We start from the raw sequence: 19,639 nt of genomic DNA, 5'->3' as shown, positions 1-19,639 counted from the left end.
AAAGGGAGAAGCAACTGCAAGTCTATGGAATGAAGAAAATGGGAGGCCAATCTTTCGAGCAACAATGTCTCTGGAGACATTTCACATGATATCTCGTGTGATCCGATTTGACAACCGCGACACCAGAGCTGGTCGACGTGAAAGAGACAAATTAGCTGCAATCAGAGATGTATGGGATAAATGGGTTGAAATTCTACCTTTGTTGTACAATCCTGGTCCGCATGTTACTGTAGATGAGCGCCTTGTTTCATTCAGGGGGCGCTGTCCTTTCCGACAGTACATGCCCAACAAGCCTGCCAAGTATGGCATCAAAATTTGGGCAGCCTGTGATGCAAAATCTAGCTACGCATGGAATATGCAAGTATACACAGGAAAGCTACGTGGAGGAGCGTCTGAGAAGAATCAGGGGATGCGTGTGGTGCTGGAGATGAGTGAAGGCCTGCAAGGTCATAACATCACATGTGACAACTTCTTTACATCCTACCGCCTCGGAGATGAACTTCTAAAGAGAAAGCTGACTATGTTGGGAACGGTCAGAAGAAATAAGCCAGAACTTCCCAGTGAAATTCTGAAGATGAAGGGCAGACCTCGGCACTCCTCAATATTTGCTTTCACTGAGAAAGCAGCAGTTGTTTCATACTGCCCAAAGAGAAACAAGAATGTTCTTGTCATGAGCACAATGCATGCAGATGCATCTCTGAGCACAAGAGAAGACATGAAGCCACAAATGATCCTGGACTACAACTCCACCAAAGGAGGAGTTGACAATCTGGACAAAGTCACAGCAACATACAGTTGCCAGCGCAGGACTGCTCGTTGGCCCTTGGTGATTTTCTACAACATTGTGGACGTGTCTGCTTACAATGCCTATGTCCTGTGGACTGAAATCAACCAGCAGTGGAATGCCGGCAAATTGTATCGACGTCGACTTTTCCTGGAAGAACTCGGCAAAGCACTCGTCACTCCCAAGATCCAGAGGCGAGCCAGGCCACCTCAATCCCCAGCAGCTGCAGCTGTCATTGAAAAGGTCAAGCTCAGGTCATCTGACCAATCCGCAATGGATCCAGTGGATACAGGTGTAAAGAAACGGAAAAGATGCCAGGTCTGTCCCTCCCGAGAAGACAGTAAAACAAGTACCTCTTGTGTGAAATGCAAGAATTACATCTGCAGAAAGCATACAGTTACATTCTGTCCATCATGTGGAGAACACTGAAACTGTTAACATTGAAAATCTGAGAAAATTGGGCAAGTTAAATGGAAAAAAAGTGTTTGTGAAGAGGGAAATACGTTAACTAAATAGTTCTTAAACATAGTGTTTGTATTAAAAATGTTTTGTATGTCTCTTTTCTAAATGTTTATATAATCTAAAATAAAGTTGTGATTGGTTAACCTGATTTTTTGACTGTTTTGAGTGGATTTACACAGTATGGGTCAAAATGACCCGCAACATAATCAATGTAGTTTTTTTCCAACATAATACAAGGGTTAAACATTAGACCCCATAAGATGACAAAATAGAATTACAATAAAACACTGAATATTAATGAGTATGTGAACATCAACATTCAACATGACTTGTTGCCAGCTTGTATGTTAAAGGTTTAACATACTTTGGAAGCAACTGGTGGGGGGATTCAAACATTTAGCAGGGTGCATGTGTCCCCTAGGCCGTACTTTACCTACCTCTTGCATAGACCTTCTAAATAAATGTGATGCTAAACATTATTACAGCCCTGGTGTGGCACCAAATATTACAGCGATGCTACGCTAACCAAAAAATCTGAATGTACGTATCGCTTTAAGTAGTACTGTACTGGCTTCTCTGGGATGAAATATGTCCCCGATCAAGCATATCTGCCTGGTACGAGTGACAGTTTTTCCTAAAAACTGTGTGCGGTGGAAAAGTGGCATTATTAAAAGCGACACATGGCTACTGTACTTCTATATCCGACAGTGTGCTCGGTAGCAAAAAAAAGCATCTTTTCACCTCGTGGCTTGATAGATTGCATCACTCGTAGTTCTTCCCCACTCTGATTGCTTTGATGGATGCGGTGCAGCCAATCCTATTACTGGCAGACACATTCAATGTTCTGTGCTGCTCACCAGCTCAGCACTTTATATCACTTTGCGTGCCGTGATTGGCTGTGATATCGTCAAGGTCAACTTACCTTCAACCCCTTTATTTTGTCACGCCCGTTGTCGGCCCCGCTGTCATCTCGCTCCGGTATGATGCCCTACGGAGCCCCACGGGGGGAAGCGCGTCTGGGGAAAATATGCTTTTAGTGCAGAATAAATCAATGGGAGAGCGGCTTTAAAATCAGGAAATATGACACTGTTGTTCCATTTCGCCCGGGTGCATCCACACGAGCGGCGTTAGTTTAAGGTCAGGAGCAGAGAGAAAGAGAGAGAGAGTGAAAAGGCGTCTTGACGGAGGTGTTTTCATTCTCTCTAATTCCCAAAGATCGATGGCGGGCAGGCGGTGACCCGCAAAGCAGCGGGAGTGACAGGAGGTCTATTTATAGCGGCCTGTGTGTTTGTTCATGACATGCGGCATCACTGAAGCCAGTTCAAGCTTGTTAGGAGGATGACGGGATGCGAGCGCCGGGTTTAACGGAACTTCATTTGTGTGAAGGAAGGAAGGAAATGAGGCCGGCGAGGCGTTTGCTCACACTTTTAACAAGTTTTTTTTTTTTTTTTTTTTCACAGCAACTGTCACATTTAACTCACGTGGTGCGGAAGAGCAAGCAATCAATTACCAGGGAAATAAATTGGATGGCAAGCGAAGAGAGGATGGACGGCTGATGACATATTTATCAAGGTCTGCGGCTCTCTGGAGTGACAGATGGGCTGCACCGCCGCTTTAGCACCTTCCCTCCGAGACAGGAAATTGGACCACACTGTGGTTTTTTTTCTGTTGCTGTTTAGGGGCCTGGAATATTACCTGGAATTACATAACTGGTCAGTTAGACAAAGCAAATCCCTTAAAGTCATTTTATTGCAGGAATGATACTATAGAGTGTAAATGTACACATTAGAGAAGTCTGTGTACAGCCGTTATTGACTAAATAGCTGTCAACGCAAATGAGCGGCATTGCTATGGTACACGAGTGCTGCCAGCACTGGTGGGGGTGAGCTACAGATCATTGTATGAATTCCTAAATGTACTCTTGACATTGTAATGGAGAAACTGGGCCGCAGTGGCAGTTTTCCAACTGGTGAAGGTGATGGAGCACCAGCAGGTGGGGGGGGGGGGCTCCTAAAGTGGAAGGAAGGTGGAAAAGGGCAAGGTGTGTGACATCCAATAGTGATGCCATCATGGAGGAGTGGAAGAGTATGGAATGTGTTAGTGTTCTTACAAAGAACACTAAACTCATCACACACCAACTTAACACTCAAAAGGTATAATTATGAAACCAGCTCACTCACTCATTCATTCATTCATTCATTTTCTACCGCTTATTCTCACAAGCGTCGCGGGGGGTGCTGGAGCCTATCCCAGCTGTTTTGGGGCAAGAAAGGTGGGGTACACCCTTTACTGGTGGCCAGCACATCACAGGGCACATATAGACAAACAACCATTCACACTCACATTCATACCTATGGACAATTTGGAGTCACCAATTAACGTAGAATGTTTTTGGAATGTGTTAGTGTTCTTACAAAGAACACTAAACTCATCACACACCAACTTAACACTCATTCATTCATTCATTTTCTACCGCTTATTCTCACAAGCATCGCGGGGGGTGCTGGAGCCTGTCCCAGCTGTTTTGGGGCGAGAGGCGGGGTACACCCTGGACTGGTGGCCAGCCAATCACAGGGCACATATAGACAAACAACCATTCACACTCACACCTATGGACAATTTGGAGTCGCTAATTAACGTAGAATGTTTTTGGAATGTGTTAGTGTTCTTACAAAGAACACTAAACTCATCACACACCAACTTAACACTCATTCATTCATTCATTTTCTACCGCTTATTCTCACAAGCGTCGCGGGGGGTGCTGGAGCCTGTCCCAGCTGTCTTGGCGCGAGAAAGGTGGGGTACACCCTGGACTGGTGGCCAGCCAATCACAGGGCACATATAGACAAACAACCATTCACACTCACATTCACACCTATGGACTATTTGGAGTCGCTAATTAACGTAGAATGTTTTTGGAATGTGTTAGTGTTCTTACAAAGAACACTAAACTCATCACACACCAACTTAACACTCATTCATTCATTCATTCATTCATTTTCTACCGCTTATTCTCACAAGCGTCGCGGGGGGTGCTGGAGCCTGTCCCAGCTGTCTTGGCGCGAGAAAGGTGGGGTACACCCTGGACTGGTGGCCAGCCAATCACAGGGCACATATAGACAAACAACCATTCACACTCACATTCATACCTGTGGACAATTTGGAGTCGCCAATTAACCTAGCATGTTTTTGGAATGTGGGAGGAAACCGGAGTACCCGGAGAAAACCCACTCATGCACGGGGCCAACATGCAAACTCTACACAGAGATGGCCGAGGGTGGAATTGAACTCGGGTCTCCTAGCTGTGAGGCCTGCGCGCTAACCACTCGTCCGCTGTGCAGCCTTGTTCAATTAAAATAACACATACAAATAAAATAAATACTAAAAATGCAAACTGCAACTGGAAATTGCCTAAATGTGTGAGTGTGCATGATGTGTTGAATAAAGACATTCAGTAGTTGAAAACAAGGCAAACATCAACAAACAGTTGTTATTCATTCATTCATTTTCTACCACTTATCCTCACAAGGGTCGCGGGGGTGCTGGAGCCGGGTCTCCTAGCTGTGAGGTCTGAGTGCTAACCACTAGTCCACCGTGCAGTGGATACTAAATCTATCGTGCCGTTAGGGAATTTCTGTCGTATTGTTTCTTGAAAGTTGTAATTAATTGCGGCTATGTGATGGGTGTACTTTGAAAATGTCAGGCTCGTGTGCAAACTCGTGGCAGCTACTCGGGCTTTCCCAGGAGGACGCCACTACTGCGGACCTTCCGAATGACTCACTCAAATGTTTACTTCCAGAGATTAATTCCTCTTACGCTGTATAATTCATTGTGCTTCTCAGGGCATCCTGGCTTATCATATGGCTTGTCATTTTTTTTGCCCCTGACTGACTGACTGACTGGCTGGCTGAAGTGCGGCTAAATCGTTGTGAATAATTCAAGCTGGGATGGGGGGGGGGTGTGAGGGGAGTGAATAAAACAGCAGATGGGGTCTACTGCACGAGGACTCTTTGGTCTCCAGGTGAGGAGGCTGCAAGGATGCAAGACAGAAATGTGCATTATTCAAGCTTGGGAAGGCTGGGCCGGTGCCAACACAGGAAGTTACTTCTGGGGGCGGGAGGAGGGGGGTGCGAGGGGGTTGGCGGTGATGGCGGGTGGCTGAGCAGTTGGCAGAACACAGCGGAGCCTGGAGTGGGAAGCTAACAGAAGCATTGAACAGAAGGCAGGACCTCAGAGAAGAAGAGGGCTCGGAGGGCTGGACGGCATCAGACGGAGCTAATCAAATCTACGGCGATGGCGGTGGACACACAGACATCTGCTGATGTGTCATGTTTTCCAGTGGTGTCACTTTAAGAAACATGGACAAACGGGTGGCGAATGACGGTGGCCTCGACTTGAGCAAAGACCAAAACCAAGTCAACATACGTATCTTTTATGTACTTGTTGATCTGCTTGGACAATCATGTGACACATTATTTTACACTCTTCGGTGATGCTCAATGCGCTTGTCAAAAACACCCACGGTAACTTCACGGGTGTTTACACAAAATTTGGTGTGAGACCGACAAGCACGTGTGGAAAATTTGAGCAAAATTGGCTGAAAAACATGGCTGCCATCAAGCAAAACATCTCTGTACAGATATAGAGCGATTTAACCACTGCTTGTTGACGTTTGCCTTGTTTTCAACTACTGAATGTCTTTATTCAACACACCATGCACACTCACACATTTCCAGTTGCACTTTGCATTTTTAGTCTTTATTTTATTTGTATGTGTTATTTTAATTGAACAAGGCTGCACAGCGGGTGAGTGGTTAGTGCGCAGGCCACACAGCTAGGAGACCTGAGTTCGATTCCACATTCAGTCATCTCTGTGTGGAGTTTGCATGTTCTCCCCGTGCATGCGTGGGTTTTCTCCGGGTACTCCGGTTTCCTCCCACATTCCAAAAACATGCTAGGTTAATTAGCCACTCCAAATTGTCCATAGGTATGAATGTGAGTGTGAATGGTTGTTTGTCTATATGTGCCCTGTGATTGGCTGGCCACCAGTCCAGGGTGTGAATGAATTTTAATTGAACAAATACAAATTGATTGTATGGCGGAATGGCATAATAAGCGGAATGGACTCACCGTGGTGACACTTGAGGGGTTAAAAAGCCAAAATGAAACTTTTTCATTCATTTCTGACTGCTAGTCTTAGCTAGCGAGTGAGAAATGTACCACTAATGAGGTTTGGGATTGGCTCCAATGACTGTATAACTTTGTTTCTAGTCATGTATCTGTTCCAAAGTATCTGACTAAAACCGTAACGTTAAAAAAACCAAGGTATTTTCTTCCAGGGGAAATACTATTGATCTAATTAATCCATTGAAATTAAGAGGGAGGGTTAACTTGAAGGAGTGGATGGTTAGAGTCGTGTATTTGCTGGCTTCCAGCAGCAGGTGTATTCATCTTTACACAAGCTGGCCCAGCTTACTGTCTGTTCTGTCTCAATGAAACCATTCCCCCTGCAGCCTGTGTTAAAGGTTCCTATTTTACAAGGCAATCTATTGTAGCAGGCGCTACCTTCACACCTTCGATTTGAAATTTCACCTTCTTTAACGCAGCGAATAGGTTCCCAAAATAGCCTGCAATTAGTGAATTCCATGAGGTAGCCAACTTTGTTTACAATAATTCTATATGTTTTAAGGCTATAAATACATTTGATACACTTTAGCTCAGACAGGCATTAGCATTTTCTCACATTTATCTCTTGTGTAAACATTCAAAATTCAAGTTTTGTGTGAATTTTAATTATCAATCTACTAGGATGGACACAAGAAATTATTACATTTTGATCATAGCTCATCCTGGCACCATTCGGCTGTAGCATTTTTGTATCTTTGTTAAAACATATTACTCTTGCCGCCATCGTCCTTCTCATCCTATTCCTTGAAATTAAACTTTATTAAGCTATTAAGTAGTTAGTTATTAACTAGTTAGTTACACCTTCTTCTTCTATTGTTTATCGACGGTTAGCAAGCAGCTCAGACAGTTAGCTAGTTTGCTAAATTAAATGGTCCACAGGCCGAGCACAGTGTTAGCCTGCTCTAAATTTAGCCAACAAAAATGCACTTTGACATCGAATCCGCGAAAGGTGAACAATGAGGTAGCAGATTTTTGTCATATTTGAATTACAAAATAAAATCTCACAGAATTTGGAGGCAACATAGCAATCAAAAGTTTGGAGACACTTTTCAATTACGTTGAATGAGAACATATCTAAAAACTTTTCACAAGGACACTGCAGTTCATTGCATCTTTGTTGACGAATAATAGTCAAGTATTTGTGAATTTTAATGATCAATCTACTAGGATGGACACAAGAAATTATTACCTTTTGATCGTAGCTCATCCTGGCACCATTCGGCTGTAGCATTTTTGTATCCTTGTTAAAACATATTACTCCTGCCGTCGTCGTCCTCATCCTATTCCTTGAAATGAAACTTTATTAAGCTATAAACTGCTTTTGCACCTTCTTCTTCTATTATTTATCGGCGGTTAGCAAGCAGCTCAGACAGTTAGCTAGTTTGCTAGCGGCATGAAAAATTAAAACAATGGTCCACAGTCTTCTTTCTGAGGAAGGAGGCATGTACCAGGTCAGAATCAGGTTTCGGAAACCAACTTTTCAATTAACGTTTAACATCAAAGCACAGAATGACTTGATTGCTGTTACAGTAACAAGCCGTTGTCATGGAAACTACTCAGTCTATGTTGTATAGCAAACCGTGACACAAGGACACTGCAGTTCATTGCAATCTACTAGGATGGACACAAGAAATTATTACCTTTTGATCGTAGCTCATCCTGGCACCATTCGGCTGTAGCATTTTTGTATCCTTGTTAAAACATATTACTCCTGCCGTCGTCGTCCTCATCCTATTCCTTGAAATGAAACTTTATTAAGCTATAAACTGCTGTTGCACCTTCTTCTTCTATTATTTATCGGCAGTTAGCAAGCAGCTCAGACAGTTAGCTAGTTTGCTAGCGGCATGAAAAATTAAAACAATGGTCCACAGTCTTCTTTCTGAGGAAGGAGGCATGTACCAGGTCAGAATCAGGTTTCGGAAACCAACTTTTCAATTAACGTTTAACATCAAAGCACAGAATGCCTTGATTGCTGTTACAGTAACAAGCCGTTGTCATGGAAACTACTCAGTCTATGTTGTATAGCAAACCGTGACACAAGGACACTGCAGTTCATTGCTTCTTTATTGACGAATAATAGTCAAGTATGTGTGAAAATAGATGTTGTAATAGCTGGGATGATGGTCGTAAACATTGACGCAAACCACAGCATTTATCGTCGGAAACCGTTTAAGATTCAATATCTTACTCAAGGACGCCTTGACAACACTATATGGTGCAATAATAATTCTATTTATAGCCAGCCGCAGAGCATGGAGGTGAGGGGGTCAGGTGGCTAATGAGAAGAGCTGCAAAATTCACTGCAGAAATGTCGTCAGGAAAAAAAAAAATATCTCCATAAAACCTGCAGTAAACCCACGTTTGTTTTGGAGATTTGTAGGTCGGGATGGGGATGTCTGACACAGAATGTAATTTAATGGCTCACCCGCACAGAAGGAAATAAAGATAAGTAGCCCAAACACACCTTTTAATGCCTAAGCAGGTTAATAAATATGACTAAAGTGGGCATATGTTGACTTGGTGTTTATGAATGCTATTATTTTGCATTTTAAATGAGATTATTAAACTTTTTTAAAGCACTGATGAAGTCTCGCTTTGGATTACCTTCATGTTGCAGTTTGTGTTTTGTATCTGCTAGTGTGTGCTCTTGTACTTCTGCTGCTGTGAACCTGAAATTTGCCTTTGTGGGACTAATATGGTAATGGTAATGGTAATGGTAATGGTAATGGTAATGGTAATGGTTTTATTCCATCAGATTGCAATTGAGTGCATCCCATAACCTGTTCCCAGTTCCACATGTCCAAAAGGAGTAGGAAGAAACAAAGCTTATTAAATCCTACCCCTCCATCTGGTACTTTTACAATCAGTAACTGTTACATTTGTTCACTTCCTGCTTTCCTAATATAGTTGAAGTTTATTTTATTATTATTTTTTTTTATTTTAATTTTATTTAATTGTATTTATTTTTAATTGTATTCATTTTTAATTTTATCTATTTTTAATTTTATTTAATTTTAATTTTATTTAATTTTTATTCATTTGTTTAATTTTTTAATTTTTTTGTCACATACCAAAGTACGAGGTGATATGACCCTGCTTCCTGCTTTCCGTAATACAGTTTAAGGTTTTGTTTTGTTTTGTTTTGTTTTGTTTTGTTTTGTTTTGTTTTGTTTTGTTTTGTTTTGTTTTGTTTTGTTTTGTTTTGTTTTGTTTTGTTTTATTTTATTTTATTTTATTTTACTTTACTTTACTTTACTTTACTTTACTTTACTTTACTTTACTTTACTTTACTTTACTTTACTTTACTTTACTTTACTTTACTTTACTTTACTTTACTTTACTTTACTTTACTTTACTTTAAGATCATATTCACACGGCAGAAACGAAACAGGAAAACCTCATAAACACGCTGAAAGTTGCTCTAAACGCTTGTTTCTTAGGAAATCATCGTCTATGTAAGTATATTGGTGTATAAATCACTTACATAGATGCATTTTCTATTTCAAAAATTGTACTTGTTTTGTCAAGTTCGCTAGCTTCATGCTACTGCTAGCTTGCATTTGCAGTTGGTGTACGTGTGTTAGCTAACTGTTAGCTGATGTGTGTTTAGCCTGCAACATGAGCAGTATTGGAATTTTATTTTATTTTTTCCGTATGTTTCAGTTACCACTTATTTTTACCAGAAAGCTTCATAAAGCAAGAAAAGCAAGCCTTGTGCGCGGAGTTTTCTTCGTTGGTTCGCTGGCCGTCTAGCAAAATACAGACTCGTGTTGTGAGGACAGCACACTTCATCTTGACTGTTGCCTGCCCAAATAGAGAGCAACTTCCTTTCAAAGCATTTTTTGTGTGTGATAGTGTTCATGAAAACTTACCATCATTATCTTTGTAAAGGCGGATCCATTTAAGAAACCTAACAAGATGGCTCCCTGCTGTGTTAAAGTGAAGTAGTACATGTTTTTCTAGTGTTTTGTGTTGGCTGTAAGAGTGCTGCTACGATGAGAATTAGACGACATGGACTACATTGAAGTGACAAGCGGGGGAGGTCTTGGTCGTCATGCTTGTCGGCAGGGATGATAATTGGCTACAAAAAAAAGGCCAGTTCGGGGGAAAGGAATTAAATGATCGTTATTATCTTTTTGTGTGGACTCGCTGCCTACACGCTGTCATGTCGGTTTGCACGCAAGCAAGGCGGGCATTTCACCGTAAGTCTCGAGAGAACCATGTCATCATCCGCAAGAAAGATTCATTTCAGACGTCTTCACCTGTTCTCGTCCAACTCGTTTTTAATTCGGAATTCAGTTCTCGGATTTTTTGTGTGTTTTACTTATCGAAACGAGTTTCTCATTACACTTCCATGTCATTGCGGAATGCTAAAAAACGAGACATGAGGCACATCTGTGGTCACAAATCGCCTTCACATTACGTCTTTGTTATTCTATTCGTTATTAAAAAGTTCATTCCCGGCCATTTTTAAAAAGACATCACATTTTTCTGTTCTTTAGTAATCAACCATAGAACATTGGTATGTTTCAGGAAAATATCAGTTCCTAACTAAAAACGTGAGAAAAGCAGATTTTTGTGAAAATGTCACTTTTACACAAATATTTTTGTTTTTGTGACTATACCAACTTAACAAAAAAAGTGGTTGTTTTACATTAAAATAAGAATGTATTTACATAATATAACTATTTATAAATTTCATGCATATGTTTAAATTTCGCCTTCACATTACGTCTTTGTTATTCTATTCGTTATTAACAAGTTCACTCCCAGCCGTTTTTCAACAGACATCCCCTCCAGAACCGGCTATTTTCCACAATTTGGACTGATCTTTCAAGGCACACAGAACGTTGTGTTCTATGGCGACATAAACATGGAACCTACCAAAAAAAAAAGATTAGACTCCCGTCGTTCATCTGAAAAAAAAAGTTTGTTTCTACCTTTTTCCGTTCTTTAGTAATCAACCGTAGAACATTGGTACGTTTCAGGAAAATATCAGTTCCTAACTAAAAACGTGAGAAAAGCAGATTTTTGTGAAAATGTCACTTATACATAAATATTTTTGTTTTTGTGACTATACCAACTTGTTTTACATCAAAATAACAATGTACTTACAAATATAACACGGTGAACTATTTATAAACTTCATGCATACGTTTAAATTTGTGTCTTTCAATATTTTGGACTAATAATAGGCCATAGTGGGCTGCACGGTGATTGAGTGGTTTACACGCAGGTTTCACATCTACGAGACCCAAGTTAAATTCTCTGTGTGGAGTTTCCAGGTTTTCTCCGGGTACTCCGGTTTCCTCCCACATTCCAAAAAATTAGCGACTCCAAATTGTCCATAGGTATGAATGTGAGTGTGAATGGTTGTTTGTTTATATGTGCCCTGTGATTGGCTGGCCACCAGTCCAGGGTGTACCCCGCCTCTCTTGCCTGAAGACAGCTGGGATAGGCTCAAGCATTCCCATGTGACCCTCGTGAGGATAAGCGGTAGAAAATGAATGAATGAATGATTCGGTTGAGCTGGTTTCATAATTATACCTTTTGAGTGTTAAGTTGGTGTGTGATGAGTTTAGTGTTATTTGTAAGAACACTAACACAAGCCCTGTGATTGGCTAGCCACCATTCCAGGGCGTATTTTAGGGGCGGTGACCTTGTTCATTCCGTTCACAAAAAAGAACCAGTTCTTTTGACCCGTTCGTTCATGACTGACACACCACTAGTAGAAGTCTACAGACATGCACATAACATGTAAGGCTGACTCTCTTGTTTCTTTCTGTAAATGTGGTCCCTATTGAGCAACCAGTTGTCATTTTTCGCCTTACGACAGTTTGTAGCGGCATGTGCACACCCATGCTTTCACCGCAGACGGTGTGTCAGCCCCCCCCACCCCCCCCCGCCCAAGCTGTCATTCACCATTACCCGTCCTAATCAGTCAATGTGCCGCTGTCTCGTCTTAATGGACTGACTTGAATGGCACATGCCTCGCTTGACTGAGCACCTCATTGTCTCCTTAGTGTCCTGGCGGATGACGTAACCAGACATCCCGCCTTGTAGTCACAAAGCGGGGAATAAAAGCAAGGGCCGGGCCTCCTCCTCGGGTTTGGCAGCGCATGCTGAGATCTCGCTGTCCTCGCGTCTGTCGCGGTTGTGTAAGAATCACAACGCACAGTCAGCCTCTCCTTGATGCGTTTCGGCGTCACAACCGTCGTCAATAATTCACATGTGCTCGCGAAACCTCTTTTAATAAGACGCTCTTGCAGAAGCAAAACAGAGTATGGTTGTTTTTCTTCTCGTTATACACGGCGGAGGAGTCTGCTACTGTACATTTTACAGTAGCTTTATGCTGCCATTCAGATCTGACGTTGTATCAACAAGGGTTCCTTTCATGCTATTTTGCTCATGTTGACATTTTTTGACAGTTGTCATATTTGTTACTTTCAATTTGCCTAAAATGTTACATATTTGTTAGCTGTTAGCAAACATGTCCCCGTTTGATTTTATTTCATGACGTGAAATAAGAGTAGGGCTGCACGGTGATCGAGTGGTTAGCGTGTAGGCCTCGCAGGTAGGAGACCCGGGTTCAATTCTGCCGTGCAGCCCTACTCATGAAGTGAAATAAGAGTAGGGCTCAAGAGTAGGTCATTTTGGTCATTTCGTTCATTTTGGTCATTTTGGTCATTTCGTTCATTTTGGTCATTTCGTTCATTTTGGTCATTTTGCTCATTTTGGTCATTTCGCTCATTTCGCTCATTTTGGTCATTTCGTTCATTTTGGTAATTTTGGTCATTTCGGGTCTTTTTGTTAATTTTTGGTAATTTGGGTAATTTGGGTAATTTTGGTAATTTTGGTAATTTTGGTAATTTTGGTAATTTTGGTAATTTTGGTAATTTTGGTAATTTTGGTAATTTTGGTAATTGGTTGTTAGCCAGCTGCAAGGTGCGAGTGGTTAGCGTGCAGGCCTCACAGCTAGGAGACCCGGGTTCAATTCCGCCGTGCAGCCCTACTCATGAAGTGAAATAAGAGTAGGGCTGCACGGCGATCGAGTGGTTAGCCCTCAGACCTCACAGCTAGGAGACCCGGGTTCAATTCCGCCTTGCAGCTCTACTCATGAAGTGAAATAAGAGTAGGGCTGCACGGTGGACAAGTGGTTAGTGCGTAGGCCTCATAGCTAGGAGACCCGGGTTCAATTCTGCCGTGCAGCCCTACTCATGAAGTGAAATAAGAGTAGGGTTGAACGGTGGTTGAAACCACAATCAACACATTTTGGTAATTTTGGTAATTTTGGTAATTTTGGTAATTTTGGTAATTTTGGTAATTTTGGTAATTTTGGTAATTTTGTTATTTTGTTAATTTTGGTCATTTTGTTAATTTCGTTAATTTCGTTCAATTGGTTGTTAGCCAGCTGCACGGCGGGTGACTGGTTAGCGTGCAGATCTCACAGCTAGGAGACCAGGGTTCAATTCCACCCTCGGCCATCTCTGTGTGGAGTTTGCATGCCCTCCCACATTCCAAAAACATGCTAGGTTAATTGGCCACTCCAAATTGTCCATAGGTATGAATGTGAGTGTGAATGGTTGTTTGTCTATATGTGCCCTGTGATTGGCTGACCAAGAGTCCAGAGTTTAGTTTTAGCTAGAGCACAGCCACAACAGTAGTTCCTGTTGTCATTATTATAGAAATATTTTTATTATTGTCACTGTCATATGGATTATTTATGTTCTTTTAGCAATTATTCTTAGGATTTCTATTGGCTGATACAGGAATGAGAACATTTGGTAACTTGCTAGCTGGATCTAGAGCATATCTGGGTTAACTGTTGCCTGTATCTAATAAGGAATAAGTCTGTTCACACACCCACACATCCTGGTGGCGTGAATCATTTCAGCCCATGAAGGTGAGATGAGCAAAAATGGTGAAAAGAATGATTAGAAATGGAGAAGGCTCATTCAGAATGTTTTATACAGATAATATAAATGACGTCTTCCCTTTAATGAACCTGGAATGAACTTTTTTTAAGGGTGAGGGGTGTAATTATGTTATGACTCAAATAGTTGTGACTCAACAGCGCCCCTGCGGGTTGAATCCAAGTACTGCGTTGTGTTTTACCTCAATTGAAATAATTTTGACCTCTGTGTGGAACTTGTCAAACAAAGTGATGGCGTGTATTTATTTAATATCACATTTCCGTGAGTTGAAATAGCTTGTTGACCTTGGCCCTGCTTCAAAATGATGCAGGCAATAAACTCTTACATTAAAATGGCGTTCAATACACTTTTGGTTGAATAGGCCGGAAGTTATTATTCAGGAATCACACATGGCATTTACACGTACTGCCAGTGAGTGTTATGGAAAGCCCTTTCAAAAAAAAAAAAAAAAAAAAACGGAAGAAATCCCGATGAGATATTAAAATGTAAGGATATTAAAACATCTCCTTCGGGGGACACGATGTGCCGTGGCTGGGAAGCAAAGAATTTTAATAACAATATAAAAATATTGCTTCTGCTGTTCATAATACAAAAATGAAACGTTCTTTTCAGGCTGCTTTCTTTCATTTGGGGAATTATCTTATTTATTGGTTTTTATAGAGCATGGCGGCATCAATGAAGTGGCAATTCCATACAATAGATGACTGACAAAGATCATCCATATTCATTAATCTGTGTCTCCTTTTATCTATTTCGACTCAAACTGAGTAGCATCGTGCTTTTACAAATAATTAGAACTTAATAATAATAATAAGAAGAAACAATCTATCCCAGGGCCATTTTGGAAACAAAAAAAAACAAACAATGAACTGAGAACAAATAACATTGAAAAAATCCCCAACACAATCCATTCTGTTGATGGCTTGGCTTCTCCATAGGAAGTAATGGCAATAGAAAAGATCTGTTCCAGTATCAAACTGTCACCATTTGAAAAATTTTCATTGTCTACCGCTTATCCTCACGAGCGTCGTGGGGGGTGCTGGAGCCTATCCTAGATGTCTTGGGGCGAGAGTCGGTGCATACGCTAAACTGGTTGCCAGCCAATCACAGGGCACATATAGACAAACAACCATTCACACTCACATTCATACCTATGGACAATTTGGAGATGCTAATTAACCTAGCATGTTTTTGGAATGTGGGAAGAAACCGGAGTACCCGGAGAAAACTCACGCATGCACGGGGAGAACATGCAAACTCCACACAGAGATGGCCGAGGGTGGGATTGAACTCAGGTCTTCTTGCTGTGAGGTCTACGCGCTAACCACTCGTCCACCGTGCAAGCCATGTATCTTTCATTATATGTTTTTTTTAACTCTGCAATATTTTGTCAACAGTGACATGCTTTGAGATTTCACATTTTGTTTTCCTCCATGTGTGTTTTGTGTGCTGTTATTGTGTGTAGCTGCTCTATAGGAGTCCACTCAATACAAAGGGCCAAAAAATGAGCCTAATAGGTCCCCCTTTAACATTGCATGGAGTCAGCCATGGCACTTCCAACATGATGGGAGTCGAAAAAAAAGCTCTCCTCCCATTCAGTGTGGAAATGGTACATTTTTGGCTTCTTACTTTGTCCTTCTTTCCCACTCCATTTGGAGTCGTCAATTAATCTAGCATGTTTTTTGGAATGTGGGAGGAAACCGGAGTACCCGGAGAAAACCCAACATGCAAACTCCACACAGACATGGCCGAGGGTGGGATTGAACTCGGGTCTTCTTGCTGTGAGGTCTACGTGCTAACCACTCGTCCACCGTGCAAGCCCTGTATCTTTCATTGTATGTTTTTTTTAACTCTGCAATATTTTGTCAACAGTGACATGCTTTGAGATTTCACATTTTGTTTTCCTCCATGTGTGTTTTGTGTGCTGTTATTGTGTGTAGCTGCTCTATAGGAGTCCACTCAATACAAAGGGCCAAAAAATGAGCCTAATAGGTCCCCCTTTAACATTGCATGGAGTCAGCCATGGCACTTCCAACATGATGGGAGTCGAAAAAAAAGCTCTCCTCCCATTCAGTGTGGAAATGGTACATTTTTGGCTTCTTACTTTGTCCTTCTTTCCCACTCCATTTGGAGTCGCCAATTAATCTAGCATGTTTTTTGGAATGTGGGAAGAAACCGGAGTATCCGGAGAAAACCCAACATGCAAACTCCACACAGACATGGCAGAGGGTGGGATTGAACTCGGGTCTTCTTGCTGTGAGGTCTACGCGCTAACCACTCGTCCACCGTGCAAGCCCTGTATCTTTCATTATATGTTTTTTTTAACTCTGCAATATTTTGTCAACAGTGACATGCTTTGAGATTTCACATTTTGTTTTCCTCCATGTGTGTTTTGTGTGCTGTTATTGTGTGTAGCTGCTCTATAGGAGTCCACTCAATACAAAGGGCCAAAAAATGAGCCTAATAGGTCCCCCTTTAACATTGCATGGAGTCAGCCATGGCACTTCCAACATGATGGGAGTCGAAAAAAAAGCTCTCCTCCCATTCAGTGTGGAAATGGTACATTTTTGGCTTCTTACTTTGTCCTTCTTTCCCACTCCATTTGGAGTCGCCAATTAATCTAGCATGTTTTTTGGAATGTGGGAGGAAACCGGAGTACCCGGAGAAAACCCAACATGCAAACTCCACACAGACATGGCAAAGGGTGGGATTGAACTCAGGTCTTCTTGCTGTGAGGTCTACGCGCTAACCACTCGTCCACCGTGCAAGCCCTGTATCTTTCATTATATGTTTTTTGTAACTCTGCAATATTTTGTCAACAGTGACATGCTTTGAGATTTCACATTTTGTTTTCCTCCATGTGTGTTTTGTGTGCTGTTATTGTGTGTAGCTGCTCTATAGGAGTCCACTCAATACAAAGGGCCAAAAAATGAGCCTAATAGGTCCCCCTTTAACATTGCATGGAGTCAGCCATGGCACTTCCAACATGATGGGAGTCGAAAAAAAAGCTCTCCTCCCATTCAGTGTGGAAATGGTACATTTTTGGCTTCTTACTTTGTCCTTCTTTCCCACTCCATTTGGAGTCGCCAATTAATCTAGCATGTTTTTTGGAATGTGGGAGGAAACCGGAGTACCCGGAGAAAACCCAACATGCAAACTCCACACAGACATGGCAGAGGGTGGGATTGAACTCAGGTCTTCTTGCTGTGAGGTCTACGCGCTAACCACTCGTCCACCGTGCAAGCCCTGTATCTTTCATTATATGTTTTTTGTAACTCTGCAATATTTTGTCAACAGTGACATGCTTTGAGATTTCACATTTTGTTTTCGTAATTTCCTCCGTGTGTGTTTTGTGTGTGTTTTGTGTGTGTTTTGTGTGCATGTGTGTGTGTGTGTGCCTGGTATAGTGAGGGTGGAGGTATACCTGACCTTTATCTGATGGATTGTTTTCTCCCAAATGAAGACATGAGGGGGGTGGAGTGGGTGATAGGAGGAAGGTCTTGTGTGGGTGTTTGTGTGTGTGTGTTTGTGTGTGTGTGTGTGTATGTGTGTTGTTGGACTACCTGGAAATGAGCTTCTGGTCTGCCATGTAATTATGTACTCCTCTTTCACCTCCCCTCCAATATCTTGGCTCCTCTCCTCAATTTTTTCTTCTCATTCTGCTGCAACCCACAGCTGAGCCGCAGGTGGTGGCAATCATGGCCTGTCCCACCACTCTCACGCCACACACACACACACACACACACACACACACACACACACATACATACACTTGAGAAGGTGGAGGGCAGTCGGCCAATAACTGGGCTTTACCTCCGAGATGAGACAAACACACACGCATGTAAACAGAGACCATCACACCCACGATAGCGTCCTGTTCAGTCAGCCATGATAGCGGCGAGGCGAGCATATTTTTCTTCGCCAGGCATCATGTGGGCATCATACGTCATCTCAGGCCTCAAGTGCGCTCGCGGTCCTGTTGGCCGCTGTGCGCCATCTGCTCCAGATAGCGGACGTTCCGCATGCTTGTATGCGTTAGCGTTGTTTGTTTGGTAGCTTCTTGTCGACTCCATGCTTTGAATATACGCCCATATACGTAATATGTGTCTTGGCTGTAGGACTGTACCTTCCCTGTAAGCCTAGCCTGGTCTTTGACTGGTCCTTGGTGGACTTTCGACTCGAGGGCTGTTATGTGGGTCTTGACAGTGCCTGGGGAGTCCACCTAAACTGTCGGTTTAGACCAGGGGTGGGCAAACTTTTGGACTCGCGGGCCGCATTGATATGACAAAATTTACGGGGGGGGGGAACTATATATTTTACACGTAACAGTCCACCTGGTATTATTGTCATGCAATCTGCTATTATTATTTATTATTTTGTATTTATATTTAAATATTTTAAAAATAATAAAATATTATAATAATAACAATAAAATTAAAATAATAATTATTATATTATTATTATGTAAAATATGCAAATATAACAATAATATTATATATAATTAATATAATAATTAGCATTAATATAATAATTATAATAATCATAGTAGTTCTAATAATATTTATAATAATCTAATAATAATAATTATTATTATTATTATTATGTGCTTGTGTCCCTTTTTTCAGGAACACTTTGTAAACAACAGACCATGTCAAAAAACGAAATTGATAAAACCATCAAAAGGTTGGCTCAGGCCATGATGCCAGGTTGTATGTTGAGTTTAAATGAAATACTTTGGAAAGATTGGGCGGGCCGTATTAAAACACTTGGCAGGCCGGATGTGGCCCCCGGGCCGTAGTTTGCCCACCCCTGGTTTAGACTATGGTCCTTGACGATGAACCGATCACACATGGCATTTACACGTATTGCCAGTGAGTGTTATGGAAAGCCCTTTCAACAACAACAACAAAAAAAACGGAAGAAATCCCGATGAGATATTAAAATGTAAGGATATTAAAACATCTCCTTTGAGGGACACAATGTACCGTGGCTGGGAAGCAAATAATTTTAATAACAATATAAAAATATTGCTTCTGCTGTTCATAATACAAAATGAAACCTTCTTTTCAGGCTGCTTTATTTCAATTAGGGAATTATTTTGTTTGTATTGTATGTTTTTTTTGGAATGTGGGAGGAAACCAGAGTACCCGGAAAAAACATGTAAACTCCACACAGAGATGGCTGAGGGTGGAATTGAACCCGGGTCTCCTAGCTGTGAAGTCTGAGCACCAACCACTCCTCTGTCGTGCAGCCACATGTAAACATGTAATCA

The 19,639-nt window shown here is 41.6% G+C and overlaps 1 protein-coding gene across 2 annotated transcripts in view; it reads left to right on the top strand.

Annotated features, from left to right (window-relative positions):
* The window catches only part of chst8 (carbohydrate (N-acetylgalactosamine 4-0) sulfotransferase 8), a 203,602-nt gene that overhangs the window by 139,930 nt on the left and 44,033 nt on the right, over nt 1–19,639 (top strand). The gene's annotated exons all lie outside the window — the stretch shown is intronic.

The sequence above is a fragment of the Doryrhamphus excisus genome, linkage group LG13 (genome assembly GCF_037039965.1).
Source record: "Doryrhamphus excisus strain RoL-2023G ecotype Guam linkage group LG13, RoL_Dexc_Guam_v1.1, whole genome shotgun sequence".
In the NCBI taxonomy this organism is placed as follows: Eukaryota; Metazoa; Chordata; class Actinopteri; order Syngnathiformes; family Syngnathidae; genus Doryrhamphus; species Doryrhamphus excisus.
This window is presented reverse-complemented; position numbering and strand designations above follow the sequence as displayed.